This window comes from Sciurus vulgaris, assembly GCF_902686455.1.
Source record: "Sciurus vulgaris genome assembly, chromosome: 3".
Taxonomy (NCBI): Eukaryota; Metazoa; Chordata; class Mammalia; order Rodentia; family Sciuridae; genus Sciurus; species Sciurus vulgaris.
In genome coordinates this window covers 54534024-54552210 of record NC_136463.1, presented here as the reverse complement: position 1 = coordinate 54552210, position 18187 = coordinate 54534024, and the positions used below count along the sequence as shown (strand labels likewise).

At 43.5% G+C, this 18187-nt stretch overlaps 1 pseudogene across 1 annotated transcript; it reads right to left on the bottom strand.

The window, feature by feature from the left end:
- Positions 1–145: 145 nt before the first annotated feature.
- Positions 146–2760, bottom strand: LOC306656852 (Y-box-binding protein 2-like; annotated as a pseudogene). The gene is made up of 3 exons (XR_013767017.1): positions 2273–2760; positions 1529–1592; positions 146–209 (listed from the first exon to the last, which is right to left on the bottom strand). The product of XR_013767017.1 is annotated as a Y-box-binding protein 2-like (transcript).
- Positions 2761–18187: the final 15427 nt, after the last annotated feature.

Here is an 18187-nt window from a genome sequence, read left to right as displayed (position 1 = left end):
CAACACAACTGGGGCTAATGGTGATACAAGCACCTGAGACAGACGGGAGAGTGGCTATTTCCACCTGGGTGGCGGTTGAGGAGCGGAGGAAAACAGACTGCCAGCTAAGGGTTATGGGAAAGGCCTTCAAAGAGAGGGCCAGTTCCTCCCCTCAGAAGCCAACCTAGCTCTTACCTGATGAACCAAAGACATCCTCCTTGGTGTCATTCCTGCAGAACAGGATGGGTCGTTAAGGGGGTGACTTTAATAAGGCACTCGGTTCTACTAAGGCCTCCCTAGCTGTCCATTCCTAAGACTGGTGGGCCCATCTTCTCCAGATTCCACTTACTTGGGGGTTAGACAGGACCCCCAAAAGCTGGTATGGAGAGGTACATCTAAAGCCTCAGTGAAAATCCTGGACTTCAGGAGGAAAGAATGGAGGGGAAGGCAAAGGCACCTTGAAAGAGCCTGGGCAGCTCTTCACCTACCCAGTGCTCCACCTTAGAACCTGCTGGTACTGGCTGTAACTGTTTCTGGCCAACCCACCCCTCCAGTCCCTACTGGGGCTGGAAAATTCCACTGTCTTCTTTCTACCCGCCAGAGGTGTTGGAACAAGTTTGGGAAGGAGACAAGATGTCAGGAACTGCTCCAATAGCCACAATCTTATGTTCATCCTCAGCCTGGAAGTAATCCTGTCAGGCTCCCTCTCAACATACAGAGAGGACCAAGGACAAGAGGAAAGAAAATATCCATTCTCTATTATTACCTTGCCTACAATCCCTGGTTTATCCTAGAACTCAGTAGGGTGAGGGAGAGGAGAGGGACTCTTCACAGGAACCTGTCTTTCCCAGAACAAATGTTCCAGCTTTAAAAGCACTTGTATCTGCACAAAGGTCAGTCTGCTAAGAGAGAACTAAGTCCTCCCAGGAGGGTTTGGCTGGGCAGGGTGCCCAGGCTGGGGAAGGCCCCACTCGGGGGCTCTGCTCGAATCCACCACTATAACCTCTCCCAGGGCTGGAAGGGGAGGGGCTGCTAACTGAAGAGAAGCAACAATCTCTGGCTGGACTACCTCCTTCCCTCCCCCTACAGCCAGCCTCAGTCCCATCAGGGTGGAGGATTCCAATGAGTCACAGCTCTTTAAGGGAGATGAGTCGTGAGGGGTGCCTCAAGTGCTTCCCTTAACAGGAAATCAGTGATGATTCCAGCCCAAAGCCCTGAGGTGCAGAGGAGCCCCATAATTCCACCCCAAAAGCACAGCATGCTAAAATAATGAGAATTCCTGAAGGTGAGACAGAAGCTAGGAAGGTCAGAACCAGGTTTGCCAAGTTCCTGGATCATTAATCCTCTGCTTGCCCTTGAAGATGTGGAGGAGCTTCATCTTGCCACTAAGCACAGATTTGTGCTGTGGTTAAAGACTTTCAACCAGCGTCAGCTGGACATTGCAACCATGTGCCTTGGCAGGGGGTAGAGATGATGTTGGGAAGGTGTCCAGTCCCATAGGCCAGTTTGAAGACACCCATTCCACCCTCTCCCTGGGTTCCTCAGATACCTGTTGATGAATCCGTAACCATTCCGGACGTTGAACCATTTGACAGTGCCCAGGACTTGGATTGCTGCCAGGCAGAGATGCAGTGGGGATAGTAAGATGGGGGAAGAGATGGAGTTGGTCTGAGTTTTGAGACACTCCAAAATCTAACCTGACTTCCTATTAAGCTTATTTTCAGACAACTAGGTTTCACTACTAGCTTTAAGGTATTCTTATACCAGTTCACCAAACTGAATCATTCACACAGGAGGCTTAGGCTTTCAAAACTCAACTCTAAGGCATGTTCCTCACATCCTATAATTCCAGGCCCTTCACCTAGAACCAAGTACTCACCTGATCCACTTAGTGCCACCCTCAGGTCATAACTCAAGAGCTTTTCTAGACCTCCCAATGTAAGGGGCCCCAGTGCACCTGCTTCCCAGGTTCAGAGGTTTTTAACCCATGCTAACCAAGTCAACTCGACCAAGTCTCCCGCCTCAGAAGGGAGGTTGAAATAAGAGGTTTTATTCTCCACCCCAAGGCCTTAGCTGAACTTGCTGGCCCCGCCCCCGCCCCAGCCCCGGAAGGTACAGCAGATTTCCCTCCAGGGGAATCCACTTTGGTCCGCAGTTACTAGCCCAGTTAGGCCTTTGGGCCTCCGGGTCAGGCTCATCTTCCACTCTCCAGACCCTGTCAGGCCCCAAGTTTCCCCTCCCCCCAGTCCGCCTACCCCTTAGAGCCGCCCTGGCGCGCGCGCCCCCCCCTCACCCAGCACCGGCTTGTCCGCCTGACTCCGAGCCGGGGGCGCGGGGGTCCCCGAGGCCGCCGTCACCGGGTTGCCAGGGGTGCGAGAGCCTGGCGCTGAGGGGGTCCCAGCAGCGGGGCCCGAGGCGGCTCCGCCCCGCCGCCGCTGCCCGCCCGCCGCCTGCTTTTCTGCGGTTCTCCCGCGGGCACCGGTACCACCACTGCTACCACCCCTGCCGGCCGTCGCGGGCCACCGTCGCCGCGGGGGCCGCTGTCGCCACCACTGCCGCCTCCACCTCGCTCATCCCGCCGGGTCCAGTACCGGCCCCCGCCGCCACCTCCTCCTCCTCCTCCGCCGCCACCGCCACCGCCCCGGCCCCCCCCCCCGGCTCGCGGACCCGCCGCCCCGCTCGGTCCTCGCGCCCCGAGCCTCGCCCGCACGGCGGCAGCGAGCCCTGAGCCTAGGCCAATCGCAGCCGGCTGCCGCGGCGCGCGCAGGCCCCGCCTCCCGATCACAGGCCAATCCTAGCCGCGCAGCCCCCCGGACCCTCACGCCCGCCCCGCCTCCAGGACTTCGCACTGAGTCGGAGGCCCCCGCCCGATGCCCCGTAAGTACACCTGGGCCCCGCCCCTCTGGCGCCACGTGACCTCCCCAGCCCAACCCATTGGCTGATAGCTATTTTCCCCCCCCCCTCCGCCCCTTTCCACCGGCCGCGGGAAATCAAACGGGCTGGTTGCGCCCCCAACCGCCACCTGGCTTCTGAGCGAAAGGCGGGGCGGGGCGGGGGCACGGCTCCAAAGGTTGCCCCTGACGACCTAGGTGGAGGCGCGACTGTCAGCAGCCTCCGGACCTGGCAGTGAGAGGCACTGCTCCCTTCTGAACCTCCAGACCTACCTTGCCCGCACTGTCAGGCGTAGACACCTTCTCCCGGACACCACTGTTGGTACATTCTCCTTAGAGAATGTCCCAGCACACCCGGGTTGACTATCTGCTCGCAGGGCGGGCTGGAAAGCACCGCAAAACGATTTTCACAACTCACAGTTGTCTTCACAAGCCTGGGCCCCACGTTTTTATTTTGTTTTTGAGACAAAGGGTACATGTAGCACAAAGCACAGTTTCGCCGAGTTTTGATATGTCTATCCATGTAGCCAATGCCATAATCGAGATGTTTTCCTTGCCCCAGGAAGTTCCTTGGAGCCTCTTCCAGGTAATCCCAGCATCTTCACTTGTCACAATTCGAATGGCTCCGGCCCTACTGTCTCTCACGTCTGTGTGCGGGGTGAAGTCTCTGGCCTTGGCACATACAGTTTCCTCTGCTTTGAACGTGCCTCCCGTGTCTCTAAGGGTGGCACTCTTCAAGTATCAGCGTACATATCAGTCCTCACTATCTCATCATACATTATTTTAAGGCATTTTTGAAAATACGAAATGATCCTATTTGCTTAGTCTACTCCAGTCCTACGCACATACGCTACACATTGCTCAATATTTATTGAATAAGTGGTCCCTAATTCACAAATGAGTCGACAGATGACTGGTTCGTCTCGGGTTTCCTGGAAGCCCAAAAGTCCATCCTAGGAGCCGCAGTCTCTCTCCCTAAAATAATGAGGCTCTAGAAGTAGCTCCTCCAAAACATCCACACGGAAGGACGCGAGCTTCTCTGGGCAGCGCGTATTTTCAGTCAGGGCAGCAATCCCCAGAGCAAGACACGTGCCTCCACGCGCAGCTAGTTCCTGCCTCACGTCTATTTACCCAGTGCTTGCGTCTGAACCAAGGCCCGCGTCCTGCCTCAGCCGCGGCCGCAGCCTTTCTCGATCCCGGCGCGCCCTCTGCCGGCCAGTCTCGAAGGCCGCCAGGTAGCGTTTGTTGCTGGCGGTCCACCAGCTACTCAGCCCACCAGATCCACACCACCCATCCCGCCTGAGGATTCTGATTTCAAGGGCATTGGCGTTTTTCTGTTGAAAAAGAGAAAAGATGAGCAAACAACTACAAGGCGAGGCGGGAAGGATACCAGAAATGACCACGCCTTCCTTAGACAACATGTTCACCAGTTTACCCATGGCCAGCTTCAAGCTTAAGGGAAGCTGAGACCAAGACAGAAGGCAAGCAACATACCTCACGGGGTGACCTCGGTAACAAAAGAATCACATGAGAGGTACAGGGGAACTCGTTTGGAGGGAGATAAAAGGAAGCTCATACTGAAGATGGGGGTTCCTTTCGTAGTGGAATTAAGAAAATGTCAGGAAAGCGGGGGAGTGGGGTATTGCAGGGAAAAGTAAACTTGGCAGCCCAAAGCCAACATCATATATTGAATGGAGAAAAACTGAAAGTTTCTCCTCTAAAATCAGGAACAAGATAAGGTTGTCCACTCTCGCTAGTTCTATTCAATATAGTTCTTGAAACTCTAGCCAGAGAAATCAGGCACGAGAAGGAAAATAAAGGAATACAAATAGGAAATAAAGAAGTCAAACTATCATTGTTTGCTGATGATAAGATCCTATGTCTAGAAGACCCCCAAAATTTCACTAGGAGACTCCTAGAGCTAATAAATGAATTTAGCAAAGTAAAAGGATACAAGATTAACACTCATAAATCAATAAAATTTCTGTACTCCAACAGCAATTCAGCTGAGAAAGAAATCAGGGAAACTATCCCTTTCACAATATTCTAAAAATAAATAAATAAAATTAAAAAGGGAATTAATCTAACCAAGAAAGTGAAAAACCTCTACAATGAAAGCTGTAGAACACTGAAGAAAGAAGATGGAAAGACCTCTCATATTCTTGGATAGGCAGAATTAATATTGTCAAAATGGCCACACTACCAAAATCAATATACACACTCAGTGAAACCCCTATAAATATACCAATGGCATTATTCACAAAACTAGAAAAAACAATCATTAAGTTCATTTGGAAGAATAAGAGACCCAGAATAGCCAAAGCAATTCTAAATAAGTGATGGAGGAGGCATCACAATATCCAATCTCAAAATATACTACAGAGCCAGCATGGTATTGGCATCAAAATAGACACAAAAACCAATGGAATAGAATAGCAGACACAGAAGCAAACCTACATACTTATAGAAAAAATCATTTGTTAAAAAGGCTGTCTATCTCATATATTTTTGGCACCTTTTTTTTTTTTAATCCAGAATTTGACATTTTTTATTTTTGGGCTGTGGTTGACCACAGGTTACTAAATCCATGGAAAGCAAAACTGCTGCCAAAAGAAGAAACTACTGTACTTCAATCTTAGGTATGACTTCAAAGCCCAATTTAAATTATCAGTCTGCAGTACCTGCTTCTCCTCTCTGCAATTTGGCATAGCTTCAGCATTTCCATGATAATTTCTTGATTATTCAATAATCTTATAAATAGATACACCATGATTTATTTTTCTATTCGCCTACTATTAGCCAGATACGTGTATGTATTGCTATTATAAATAATTCCATAATATCTTTTTTCTTTTTTAGAATTGAAGATTGAACCAAGAGCCTCACACATGCTAATCATATGCATGACCAATATCCCACAATTCTTTTTTTTTAATTCTGTCCCTATTTTTATTTTTATTTTTTTGTTTTTGTGGTGCTGAGGATCAAACCCAGGTCCTCCCACATGCTAGACAAGCACTCTACCACTGAGCTACCTCCCCAGTCCTGTCCCCACTTTGGACAATTACCTTGTTGTTTTTGGCACCTTTTTAACAAATGGTTCTGGGGCCAGGCATGGTAGCATATGCCTATAACACCAGCCGCTGAGACAGGAGGATTGAAAGTTTAAAGCCAGCCTCAGCAATTATGCTAATACTTGAAGAGTGCCACCCTTAGAGACACGGGGGTCAGGTTCAAAGCACAGGAAACTGTATGTGCCAAGGACAGAGACTTCACCCCACACACAAAAGTCAAATCAAAATGGATCAGACTTAGGAATTAGACTAGAAATCTTGCAACTGCTAGAAGAAAACATATGGTCAACCCTCCATCATATATGTGTAGGCACTGACTTCCTTAACAAAACCCTCAAAGCTCAAGAAATAAAACCAAAAATCAATAAGTGGGATGCCATTAAGTTAAAAAGTTTTTGCAGCTGGGTGGGGTGGCACATACCTGTAATCCCAGTGGCTCGGGAGGCTGAGGCAGGAGGATAGCAAGTTCAAAGCCAACCTCAGCAAAAGCGAGGCAGGCACTAAGTAACTCAGTGAGACCCTGTATCTAAATAAATACAAAGTAGGGCAGATGTGGCTCAGTGGTCAAGTGCCCCAGGGTTCAATCCCCAGTACCAAAAAATAAAAATAAAAATAAAAAAAGGAAGAAAAGAAAATAGTTTTTGCACAGCAAAGGAAACAATAAAGAGAGAGCACATGTAATGGGAAAAAAATCTTTTCCAGGGCTGGGGAGATAGCTTAGCTGGTAGAGTGCTTGCCTCGCAAGCACAAGGCCCTGAGTTCGATCCCCAGTACCGGAAAAAAAAAAAAAAAAATCTTTTCCAGCTACTCCTCTGACAAGGGATTAATATCCAGAATATATTAAGAACTCAAAAAACTCAGTGCCAAAAAAAACAAATAACCCAATCAGTAAATGGGCAAAAGAACAGAAATTTATCAGAAAAAAAAAGAAACACAAAAGACCAATAAATATATGAAAAAAATGTTCAACATCTCTAGTAACCAGGGAAATGCAAATCAAAACTACATTAAGATTTCATCTCACTTCAGTCAGAATACCAGTTATCAAGAATACAAATAATAAATGCTGGTGAGGATATGGTGGAAAAGGTACAGCCATATATTGTTGGTGGGACTGCAAATTAGTACATCCACTTTGGAAAGCAGTGTGGAGTTTCCTCAAAAAACTAGTAATGGAACCACCATGTGACCCAGCTATCTCACTTTTCCATATTTATCCAAAAGCACTAAAATCAGAATACCATAGCAATACAGCCACTATAGTGTTCTAGCAGCCAATTCACAATACCAAATTATGGAATCAACCCAAATGCTCATCAATAGATGAATGGATCAAGAAATGTGGTAGGTATACACAATGGAGTTTTACTCAGTCATAAAGAAAACAAAGTATGACATTTGCCAGTAATGGATGGAAATGGAGAAAATCATAGTTAGTGAAATAAGCCAGACTCAGAAAATCAAGGGTGGAATGCTTTCTCTTACATGTGAAAGCTGAAAGCAAAATAAGGGAAAGTAGTGAGGGATGGGATTAGATATAATAAAGATACAGTGAAGATCAGTGAAGTAGGAGAATGAGAGGAAGGGAGGAAGAAAGGGAAAGGGAAAGAAATATGGACTGAATCTAACAGAATCATGTTGTATACATATATAAATATACCAAGGCATATATCTCCTTTATGTATATGTAGAAAGTACCCATAAAAATGAATAAAGGAGTAAAAGGAAGATCAGAAGAATAGAGGAGGCAGATAAGGGGGAGGGAGGAGGGAAGAAAAGGGGAAAGGAAAGGGGGTTCAAATTAAATTCTTTTTATGTATAATTTTGTCAAAAGGAATCCAAATACTGTGTATAATTATAATGCTCTATAAAAAAGAACTACTAATGCTGACTCAGTGAAAACAGTAATCTGAATAGATGCAACATAGCAATGTTTAATTCAGATTAATTGTTTTTTATAGTACAACTGTGCACCAAGAAAAAAAAAAAAAAAAAAAAAAACCTTGGCAGATGAACACCACCTGTACATGAAACAGTGTGACGTACTCTCTGTCCCCATGGAGAACTAGCAGATGCCACCAAGAGATGCAGTGAATTACCCTGTTCAGGTAAAGGGTTTGTGCATGTAATTCTTTTTGTTTTTTTGAATATTTGTGTTTTCTTTTTTCTTCTTTTTGTAATTCTCAACTTGGTTTACTTTTTAAAAATTAATTAATTTATTTTGTGGTGCTGTGGATTGAACCCAGGGCCTCAGAACCCTTGTGCTAAGCAAACCCTATACCACTGAGCTTCATTCCCAGCCTTGAATTGTTCTGATATTTTTAAGTTCTATAGATAACAAAGACTCCTCCTTTTCCCATCACTCTTTTTGTTTGTTCCTGCTCACCTTTTGTCCTATACATTCACATTATTTTAACACCAAACTTCCTGAAAAGCAGTTTTGCTGTCACCTCTCATTCTCCAGCGCCCTTCTAGTTTTTGTCTCAACTACTCCCCTGAGGCTACTTCAGCAATGGTCCTCTGTCTCTTCTCCTTGCCTCCTTCTCCTTCCTTCCCCCTCCTCCTCTCAGGACCTTGCACATGCTAAGCAAACACTCTACCACTGAGCTACATTTCCAACTCTTATTTTTTTATTTTGAGATGGTGTCTCGTTAAATTGCCCAAGCTGGCCTTGAAATTTGAGATTCTACTGCCTCAACCTCCTAATTCTGGCCCTTCTTAACTGAAACATTCACTGAGTAGAGGACTTTTAACTCCAACTTCCCCCATCTTCTCATGCCTTTCCTTCTCATGCCTGTCCTCCACCAACCCCAGAACTTCCAGGATCATGTTCTCCTACCACCTCTAGTTCATTTATCCATCCCCTTGGCTCTGGTGACTGCTTTCTGATCACTCTTACACCTGTGTCTCCAGCCCTGAATCCTTCCCATTTCCTACCAGACTCAGATCAGTACTTCCTAGCCAATTGCTTCTCAGGCTTCTGAACTTCGACAAAGCCAGGTTTAAGTTCACCTTTTTCCTCTCTCCTGATTGTGTTAATTCATCACCACTCATCCACAAACACTCATTCTTTAGTGCCCATTCCTCATTTGAAGGAGCTTCCCCTGGGTGCCCTGGGTTAGCACAACAAAGGTGAAGATGTGTAGTATCAAATTGAAGTAATATTTGAAAGATTCAAGAGACAATATCACCCCTATCTCCTACCCTTGCATACTCCCAAGTAACGTTCCCCTACAACTTTCTTTTTGCACCCCAAATCACTTTCCACCTCTTTTCTTCTGCTCTCATTTCTCAGCTGCTAGACTGTTCCATATTCTGACTTCTCCTTATCCATTTACTTCTTAGCTGCTATTACCCATGCCCTCCCCTCTTTGCTGCCTCTACTAGCACTCTGCCAAATACTTGACCTTTTCTCCACCCCCCACCTCCTGGTCCCATCTGCCATATCTGATATCATTACTTGCCACCTCCTTCTTGGAACCTTGTTCATTTTACCTAGTAGTAATAGTAAGAATTACCATTTATTACACACTCAATATGTGCCATATGGTATGCTAAGTGCTTTATATGCATTAGGTCATTTAGTCACCAAAATAATCCTGGGAAGTGGACACTATTAAAATTGTCATCAGGCACAGTGGTGCATGCTTGTAATCCCAGTGACTCAGGAGGCTGAGGCAGGAGGATCACTTGTTTGAGGTCAGACTCAACTTAGCAAGGCACTAATCAACTTAGGCGAGAACCTGTCTCAAAATAAAAAGGGTTGGGGACATAACTCAGTAGGAAAGTGCCTTTTGGTTCAATCCCCAATACCAAAAAAATAATTTTTTTTTTTTGAAAAATAGGACTGGAGTCCTATTGGCCAATGGTGAACTCAATGGTAATGTGCTTGCTTAGCATGTATGATGCACTGGGTTTGATCATCAGTACCACATAAAAATAAATAAAATAAAGGTGTTGTGTCCATCTACAACTATTTTTTAAATTTCAAATAAAATCATCTCTATTTTATGGAAAAAGAAACTGAGTTATAATGAAGTTAAGCAGCAAGCCTAAAGTCACAGCAGGGGACAAACCAAGCTGGGTTGTAAATACCAGTCGGTCTAACTCCAGAACCCAGTTTCTAAGTTACCAAATTCCTTTCAATATTGTAAAAATGTAGCTGAAACTACATTTTTCATCTTTCTCAACAATTCCTTTGCCTCGGATCCCCTCTAGATCTTTTCATATGTCAGACTTTTTCTTCCAAAGTTAATTCTTGAAAAACTGTTTCTATTACTCAGCCTCTGCTACTTCCCTTGGCTCCAGTGTTCAGGAAAGACACTGACATCAGTGATATTACCCAGTTCGACAGACACTTTTGCCCTTGTTCCTCCACCTCTGTATGTGGCAAATGTAAGACTCAGTCTTAGGTACCTCAGTCTTCTCCTTGGCACATTCCTAAAAGGCCTGAATCATAGTTCTTCTAACTCGATTTAACTTCTTTCTTGGTGTCCTACTCTATTTCAGATATGACATGATATGGGCTAAGTTATGTCCTCACAAAAAGTATTGAGCTGGGCCGGGGTAGTACGTGCCTGTAGCCCTGCTGCTCTGGAAGCAGAGGCATGAGGTGTTGTTTTAGACCAGAAGTAGCAATCAGCTTGAGGCTAGCCTGAGTGATGTAGGGAGATCTCATCTCAAAAGAAAAAAAAAAAAAAAGGCTGGGCATGGTGGTGCAGGTGTAGTTCCAAAGTTCCAATTACAAGTTTGAGGCCAACCACAGAAACCTTGTGAGACCCCCATCTCAAAATAAAACATAAAAAGGGCCAGATGATGTGGCACATGCCTATAATCTCAGTTACTCGGGAGGCTGAGGCAGAAAGATGAGTATGAAGCCAGCTTCAGCAGTTGAGCAAGGCCCTAAGCAACTTAGCAAAACCCTGCCTCTAAATAAAATATTAAAAAGGCTGGGGATGTGGATCAGTGGTTGAGCACCTCTGGATTCATTCCCTGGCACCAAAATATAAAATAAAATAAAAATTAAAAGTAGCTCCTCAGTAGCTTCCCCTAAAATGCTGAGGAGCTGGGGATGTAGTACAGTGGTTGAACTGGTATAAGGCCCTGGGTTCAACAGCCAGTAGTCCCCCCAGGATCTTGCTAAGTTGCTGAGGTTCTTGCTAAATTGCTGAGCTGGCTTTTAACTTGCAATCCTCCTGTCTTAGCCTCCCAAGTCACTGTGCCACCATGTCTGCCTTTATTTTTTTTAAATATTTTTTAGTTGTCAAAGGAATTTATTTTTTATTCAAATGCGGTGCTGAGAATTGAACCCAGTGCCTCACACATGCGAGGCAGGCACTCTACCATGGAGCCACAACCTCAGCCCTGTCTGCCTTTACTTTATGCGTGCGTGTGTGTGTGTGTGTGTGTGTGTGTGTGTGTGTGTGTGTGTGTTTTGATGTTTTAAAAACTGGTACCTGTGAATTGACCTTATTCAGAAATACAGTCTTTGCAGATTTAATCAGGTTAATATGAAGTTATAACCATGAGACAGACATTGAAGTCTTAAACAGATAAAATATGGCAGGAGTTTGCTATGGAATATTGTGCATCAAGTCTTGGCTGTTACAAGCCAAGGAACTCCTGGGGCTACCAGAATCTGGTAAAGCAAGGAAAGATCCTCCTCTTTAAGCTTTGGAGGGAAACAAATAACTCTGTCTGCGTCTTAATTTCAGACTTCTGTCTTTCAGAACTGTGAGAGAATCAATTTCTGTTATTTAAGTACCAGGTCTGTGGCATTTGTTAGGGAAATCATAGGAACCCATACACAACCCAAATACATATGACTTCCTAATATGCCTCCACATCCTAATATGACTTCCTAATATGCCTAGACATCCTTCTGAGCTCCAGACCCCTGATGGCCAACAGCCAGCTGGAATCCTCTAGGGTCCCCTGTGTTAGTAAAGGGTGCTACCACATATAGATGCAGAGACCTGAGAATCAGCCTTGATACCAGCCTCTCCTTCCCTGCCTCTAGTGTCTCACTGTCTCTAGGTCCTGTCAGTTCTACATTGTCATCTCTGTTTAATTTTTCTTCATCCCCACCGCCCTCCTGGTTCACATCATCAGTGTGTGTCTCTCGCCTGCTTCACCACAGTACCCCCCTGCCTACCTGACTTCCTCGCTTCCAGAGGACCCTGGGATCCATTTTTCATGAAATATCACACCAGCAAAGGAGCTCTTCCAATCATTCTGCTTTAGTACCCTGCTTTATTTTCACTATCATCTTTATCAGTCCTGGGTATTTTCATATTCATATTTTTTTTTGTTTATAGTCTGTAAGTTTGGGATCTCTTCTATTTGTTCATTGCTGTAGTCTCAGCACCTAAAATCACCCGGGCACCTTGTAAGTATCCTATGAATGTCTGGCTGAATTAAGGAATGTAGCTAGAAAGAGCTTTCTAAAATGTTTTCTTCTTGGTCCCCCCCACCAGTGAAAATACTTAGGCACATTAAATATATACATTCCCCAGTGACCAGCAGTTCATCTGTGTCTATGACACAAGCAGATTTTTTTTTTTTTTTTTTTTTTTTTTTGAGATGAGTGATGAGGGTTTCCCTATGTTGCCCGGACTGGCCTTGAACTCCTGGGCTCAAGGGGTCCTCCAGCATCGGCCTCTGGAGTAGCAGAGGCTGCAGGCATGCCCCACCACTCCCCACTGGGCTCAATGATATCTTGAGTATCTTTCTTTGACATCTGGCCAGGGCAAGGGCACAAGCAAGGGCAACTGCACAAGAACTGTCATGATAAACACAGTGCTGGTTAGCGCCTCTGTGCATTGTCTTCTGAAAGTCTTTCACATAGTTTACATGTGCATATTCATTTATTTCTTCAACAAACATTTATTGAGCACCTACTGTGTGCCTGGTGCTATAAAAGGTGCTGGGGTATCAAAGTGAATAAGGCACAAAAGATCCTTTCTGTACTTGGATCTCACATAGCAAAGGAGGCAATGAAATAAGTAAACAGATACATAAAATAATTATCAGTATACTAAAGGCCTTGAAGGAAATGCAGACTGATGTGATAGTAGAATATGGGGGATTAACCTAGAGTTAGGCTGTCAGGAAGACATACCTAGGAGGTGGTCTACTGCACTGTGACTTGAAGAATGAGAAGAGAGCCAAATAAAGGGATGAGGGAAAGAGCATTCCAGATAGGGCCGGGTGTAGTGGTGCACACCTGTTATCCTAGCGGCTCAGAAGACTGAAGCAGGAGGATCGCAAGTTCAAAGCCAGCCTCAGCAACTTGGTGAGGCCCTAAGAAACTCAATAAAACCCTGTCTCTACATAAAATATTAAAAAGGGCTGGGGATGTGGCTTAGTGGTTAAGTACCCCTCGTTTCAATTCCCAGTCCCAAAAGAAAAAAAAAAAAAAAAAAAGAAAGAAAGAAAAGAAAATTCCAGATAGAGGAAACAGCTAGAGCAAAAGCAGAAAAGATCTGAGCCTACTGGAAGAAAAAGTTTAGTGTAGAGGGCAAGTCTGGTGAATAGGAAGAAGGTGGAGATAGGCAAGATTAGATCAACCAAAGCTTTGGGATCTAGATTTTATTTTAATTAATTAATTAACTTTTACTATACTGGGAATTGAACTAAGAGCCTCACACATGGTAGGTAAGTGTTCTATCACTAAGCACCACCCCCAACCTTATCTATCTATTTATTTATTTATTTATTTATTTATTTATTTATTTATTTATTTATTTATTTATTTTGAGACAGGGTCTCATTAAGTTGCTGAAATTGACCTGGAATTTGGGATCCTCCTTCTTCAACCTCCTGAGTCATTGGGATTACAGGTATGTGCCACTGCATCCTGCTAGATTTTCTAAAAATTTAATTTAATTTAGGGTTTTTGTTTGTTTTTCGCAGTGCTAGGGACCGAACCCAGGGCCTCATACATGCTAGGCAAGAGTTCTACCACTGAGATATGCCCCAAACCCTAGATTTTATTCTAAGAGTAATGGGAAGACTTTGGAGCATTTTGAAAAGGGCAGAGTCATATAATCTGATTTATGTATTTTTAATGTTGTTTTGTAAAAGGCTTTTCCAAAATAACTCTTTATTGTTTGAGCATTGCCTGCCCCCACCATTTGTTTTATAAACTTGTATACACAAGCCTGACCACATCCCAGGCTTTGTGGTCGATGCTTAGGATTCAAGAGCCTACCATCATGGAGCTGCAGTCTATTAGGTAGACAGACAGATGTTGCTGGCAAGGGCGAACCAGAGTGCATGAGGCAGACACAGTGCCATTCAAGGCAAACTGTGTCAAATTTGAATGGCAAACTGCCATTCAAGTTAAAAGGAATGTCAAGGATGGCATCGGTGGAAGATGAAGCTAGACCCCAGTGTGAAAGGCCCTTGAAAGTAGGCCAGGTGAAAATGGGATTAAAGTAGATGCAAGGATCCAGAAAAGATACCTTGTATGTGGATGCAAGTGTTCTTCTAGGGCTAGAAAGAAGTCAGATCAGATCCTGAGACTGGTTGATATGTCCAGGCCTGATTTACCCTTTGGTTCTTTCCTTTCCAAATACAGATGTCATCTGCTCTTCACCTCTTCTTTTACGTCTTGCGGTAATCTTTTTATTTCTAGACCAGTCAAGAAGGGATGATAGCCATCCCTCTGTATTGCCTCTAGTTTTGTTTTTTTGAAGGATTTGCTTTTGTTTTGCAGCACTGGAGATCAAACCCAGGGCTTTGTGCATGTTAGGCAAGCACTCTACCTCTGAGTTACATCCCTAGCCCAAACTTCTAACTTCATTCCCTAGCACCTAGGTTCAGAAAGACCTCTGGGAATGAGGATGGGTTCTGGTCTCTTATGCAAGACCAGAACCATGCCAGTCTTATTCTTCCCCAACTCCCCCCTCTTTTCCTTTACTTCTCTGAAGCAAGATCAAACTCACAAAAGATGCCTCAAGAATGTTCTTACAGCACTATTCCTATTTTCCTAACAGCTACTATTCCTAAACCTTTTCATTCACTGATGATAGATGCTGGTAATGTCCTATGCACACAGATTAAAATTATATAATTATTTTAGATAATAATTTTAGATAAAATTATATAATATTTTCTGATAATTATCACTTTGCAACTTTGCTCTCAAGGGACCAAAGCTAACCTCATCGTACTTGTCTCCTAAGTATCTGACTTTTTTTTTTTTTTTTTTTTTTTTTTTTTTTTTGATAGAGAGGGGATTGAACCCAGGGATACTTAACCACTGAGCTACATCCCCAGCCCTTTTTATTTTGTATTTTGACACAGGGTCTTACTAAGTTGTTTAGGGCCTTGCTAAATTGCTGAGGCTGGCTTTGAACTTGTGATCCTCCTGCTTCAGCCTCCCAAGCCACTGGGAAGTGGCTGACATTTAATATATTCAGTGAATGTTAGTTTAATGAATGAATGAGTGAATGAAGTTGAGGCTTTTGCAGCAGCTGGTGCTCTGAGAATATGTCCAATGATACCCACCACCACAAAGTATCGCCTATATGTCCATTCCCAAGGTTCATTTGGTGTTTTTGACTTTTGTGAAAACCCTTGATGATAGAAGGAAGTATAATCTCTGCCAGGATCCCTGATAAGGATTAATTTTTACTGTAAAATATTTGTACCACAGAGAACCCTTGTCCCACTCCAAACCTTACCTATTTTCTCCCTGCAGCTGTTGACTTCATTTACCTTCACATGCAACATAGAACATACTCACTACTATCTTGAATTTGGTAGGGGGCATAATCAGCAGGATACGAATTAGATGTATTTTTTTTTTAAATAGTATGGAAACAAGATTGGAAGAAAATATGGTAAAACACCTAGGCATGGTGTGTGCCAGTGACACAGGAGGCTGAGGCAGGAGGATCAAAAGTTTTAGGCCAGAGTGGGCAACTTAGAGAGATCCCATCTCAAAATAAAAAGTTAAAAAAAAAAGACTGGGGGGTGTATTTCAGTGGTAGAGGGCCCTTGGATTACATCCTTAGTACCACAAGAAAAAAAAAAAAAAGAAGGATAAGGAGAAGAAAAAAAGAAAATGTAGTACAACATTATCAGCAGTTGCTTCTCAGGTTTGGGTTTGTGGTTAATTGTTTTCTTATTATTTTCTGTATTTCCCAAAATTTTCTATAATGGATTCATATTTTTATACTAAGAAAGTTTGACTGAACCTTTTTTATTTTTAATTTAATTTAATTAAATTTTGGTTTTGGTACCGGGAATTGAACCCAAGGGCACTTTGCCACTGAGCTACATTCCCAGTTCTTTTTTTAACTTTTTAATTGTTTAAAAACTTCACACAGAGTCTCACTAAGTTTCTGATGCTGGCATCAAACCTATGATCCTCATGCCTGGTAATCTTTTCTTTTCTTTTTCTTTTTCTTTTCTTTTTTTTTTTCTTTCTTTTCTTTCTTTCTTTCTTTCTTTCTTTTTTTTTTTTTTTTTTTTTTTTTTTTTTGGTACCTGGATTTGAATCCAGGGGCACTTAACCACTAAGCCATATCCCAGTCCTTTTAATTTTTTTTTTTTTTTATTTAGAGATACAATCTTGCTAAATTGTTTAGGACTTTGCTGAATTGCTAAGGCTGGCTTTGAATTTGTAATCCTCCTGTCTCAGCTTCCCAAATTGCTGGGATTACAGGCATATACTGCCACTTCTGGCTTGGAATCTTTTTAGTTCTCTAAAAACATTACTCTTTCCTTTGGTACTGGGTATTGAACCCAGGGGTGCTGGGCTGAACACTGAGCTGCATCCCAGCCTTTTTTATTTTGAGACAATATTTTGCTAAGTTGCTGAGGCTGGCATCGAATTTACGATCCTCTTGCCTCAGATTCTCAGTTCTCTGGGATTTTAGGCTTGTGCCCAGCAAAACATTCCTCCTGATATGACTGGAGCCCCTACCCTTTTGTTGAGGGACAAGAGATACAAAAGTACAGAAAACAACTAGTTTGGTCTCTTCCCCAGTCCTACTCCTCCTTCCTAAGCCCAGCTGTGCTGGAGGACTAACTGCATGTCCCATCGAACTCTGATCTGACTTAGCAAGAATCTCAGAATTCTAGAATCTTCTCAGGATTTCCCAGTTCCTGCATGATTGCATTTATTTTCAGGAATGGCTTGATTAATCCATTATGTCTTCCAGCCACACAGTCTAACAGCACTTTTGATCACCCTGTGCCTTCATTTTCCTTATTCAATTAATCACATCTCCAGAATGTCTCTGATAATCATCTTTTGTCTCCCGGCCTCACTGTCCTGGTCTAGGGCTTCCCACTGCCCTGGTTCAGGCCTTCACACTTGTTCACTTGGGCTACTGTCAGCGGCTCTCCACTGGTCTCTTGCTTCTGGTATGACTGCATTTTGATTCCTTTGTCATCTATGGCTGGTGGGAACTTCTTAGAACAGAGTCACATCAGTGATTGGCTTTGTTTTTCTAATCAGTAAGAGAAAAAAAGGCCCTGCTCCTTTGCACACATTCAGGCCTCCCTCTCCTGCTTTACCCTTCAATTAATATCTCTGTCCACCCCACACCCACATGACTCTTTCCTTTATTCACTGCACACATCTTCCTCTTCCTCCATCCTCCATATCTTTTTTTCTTTTTCTTTTCTATCTTTTTTGTTTTTCTTTTGGTACTGAAAACTGAATTCAGGGCACACTACCACTGAGTTACATCCCCAGCCCTTTTATTTTTTACTTTGAGACAGGGTCTTACTAAGTTGCTGAAGCTGTTCTCAAATTTGCAATTGTCCTGCCTCAGCTTCCCAAGTCATGGAGATTGTAGGCATGTACCACCTCACCCAGATTTTTAAAAAATTGTTTTTCTGGACTGGAGTTGTAGCTCAGTGGTAGAGCACTTGCTAGCACATGTGAGATACTAGGTTCGATCCTCAACACCACATAAAAATAATAAATAAAATAAAGTTATGGTGTCCATCTACAACTAAAAATTCTTTTTTAAATTTGTTTTTCTACAATTACATATGGAAATCCATATGTAACAAATTAAACCTCTATCTCTCACCCTGCACAAAAATCAACTCAAAGTGGATTTTCAAAGGCTTAGGCACTAAAACAGAGACTCTGCACCTTATAGAAGAGTCAGCTTAGGACCTGACTTCCTTAACAAAACTCCTAAAGCACAAGAGGTAAAATGAATCAGTAAATAGGATGGATTCAAACTAAAAAACTTCTTCTCATCAAAGGAAACA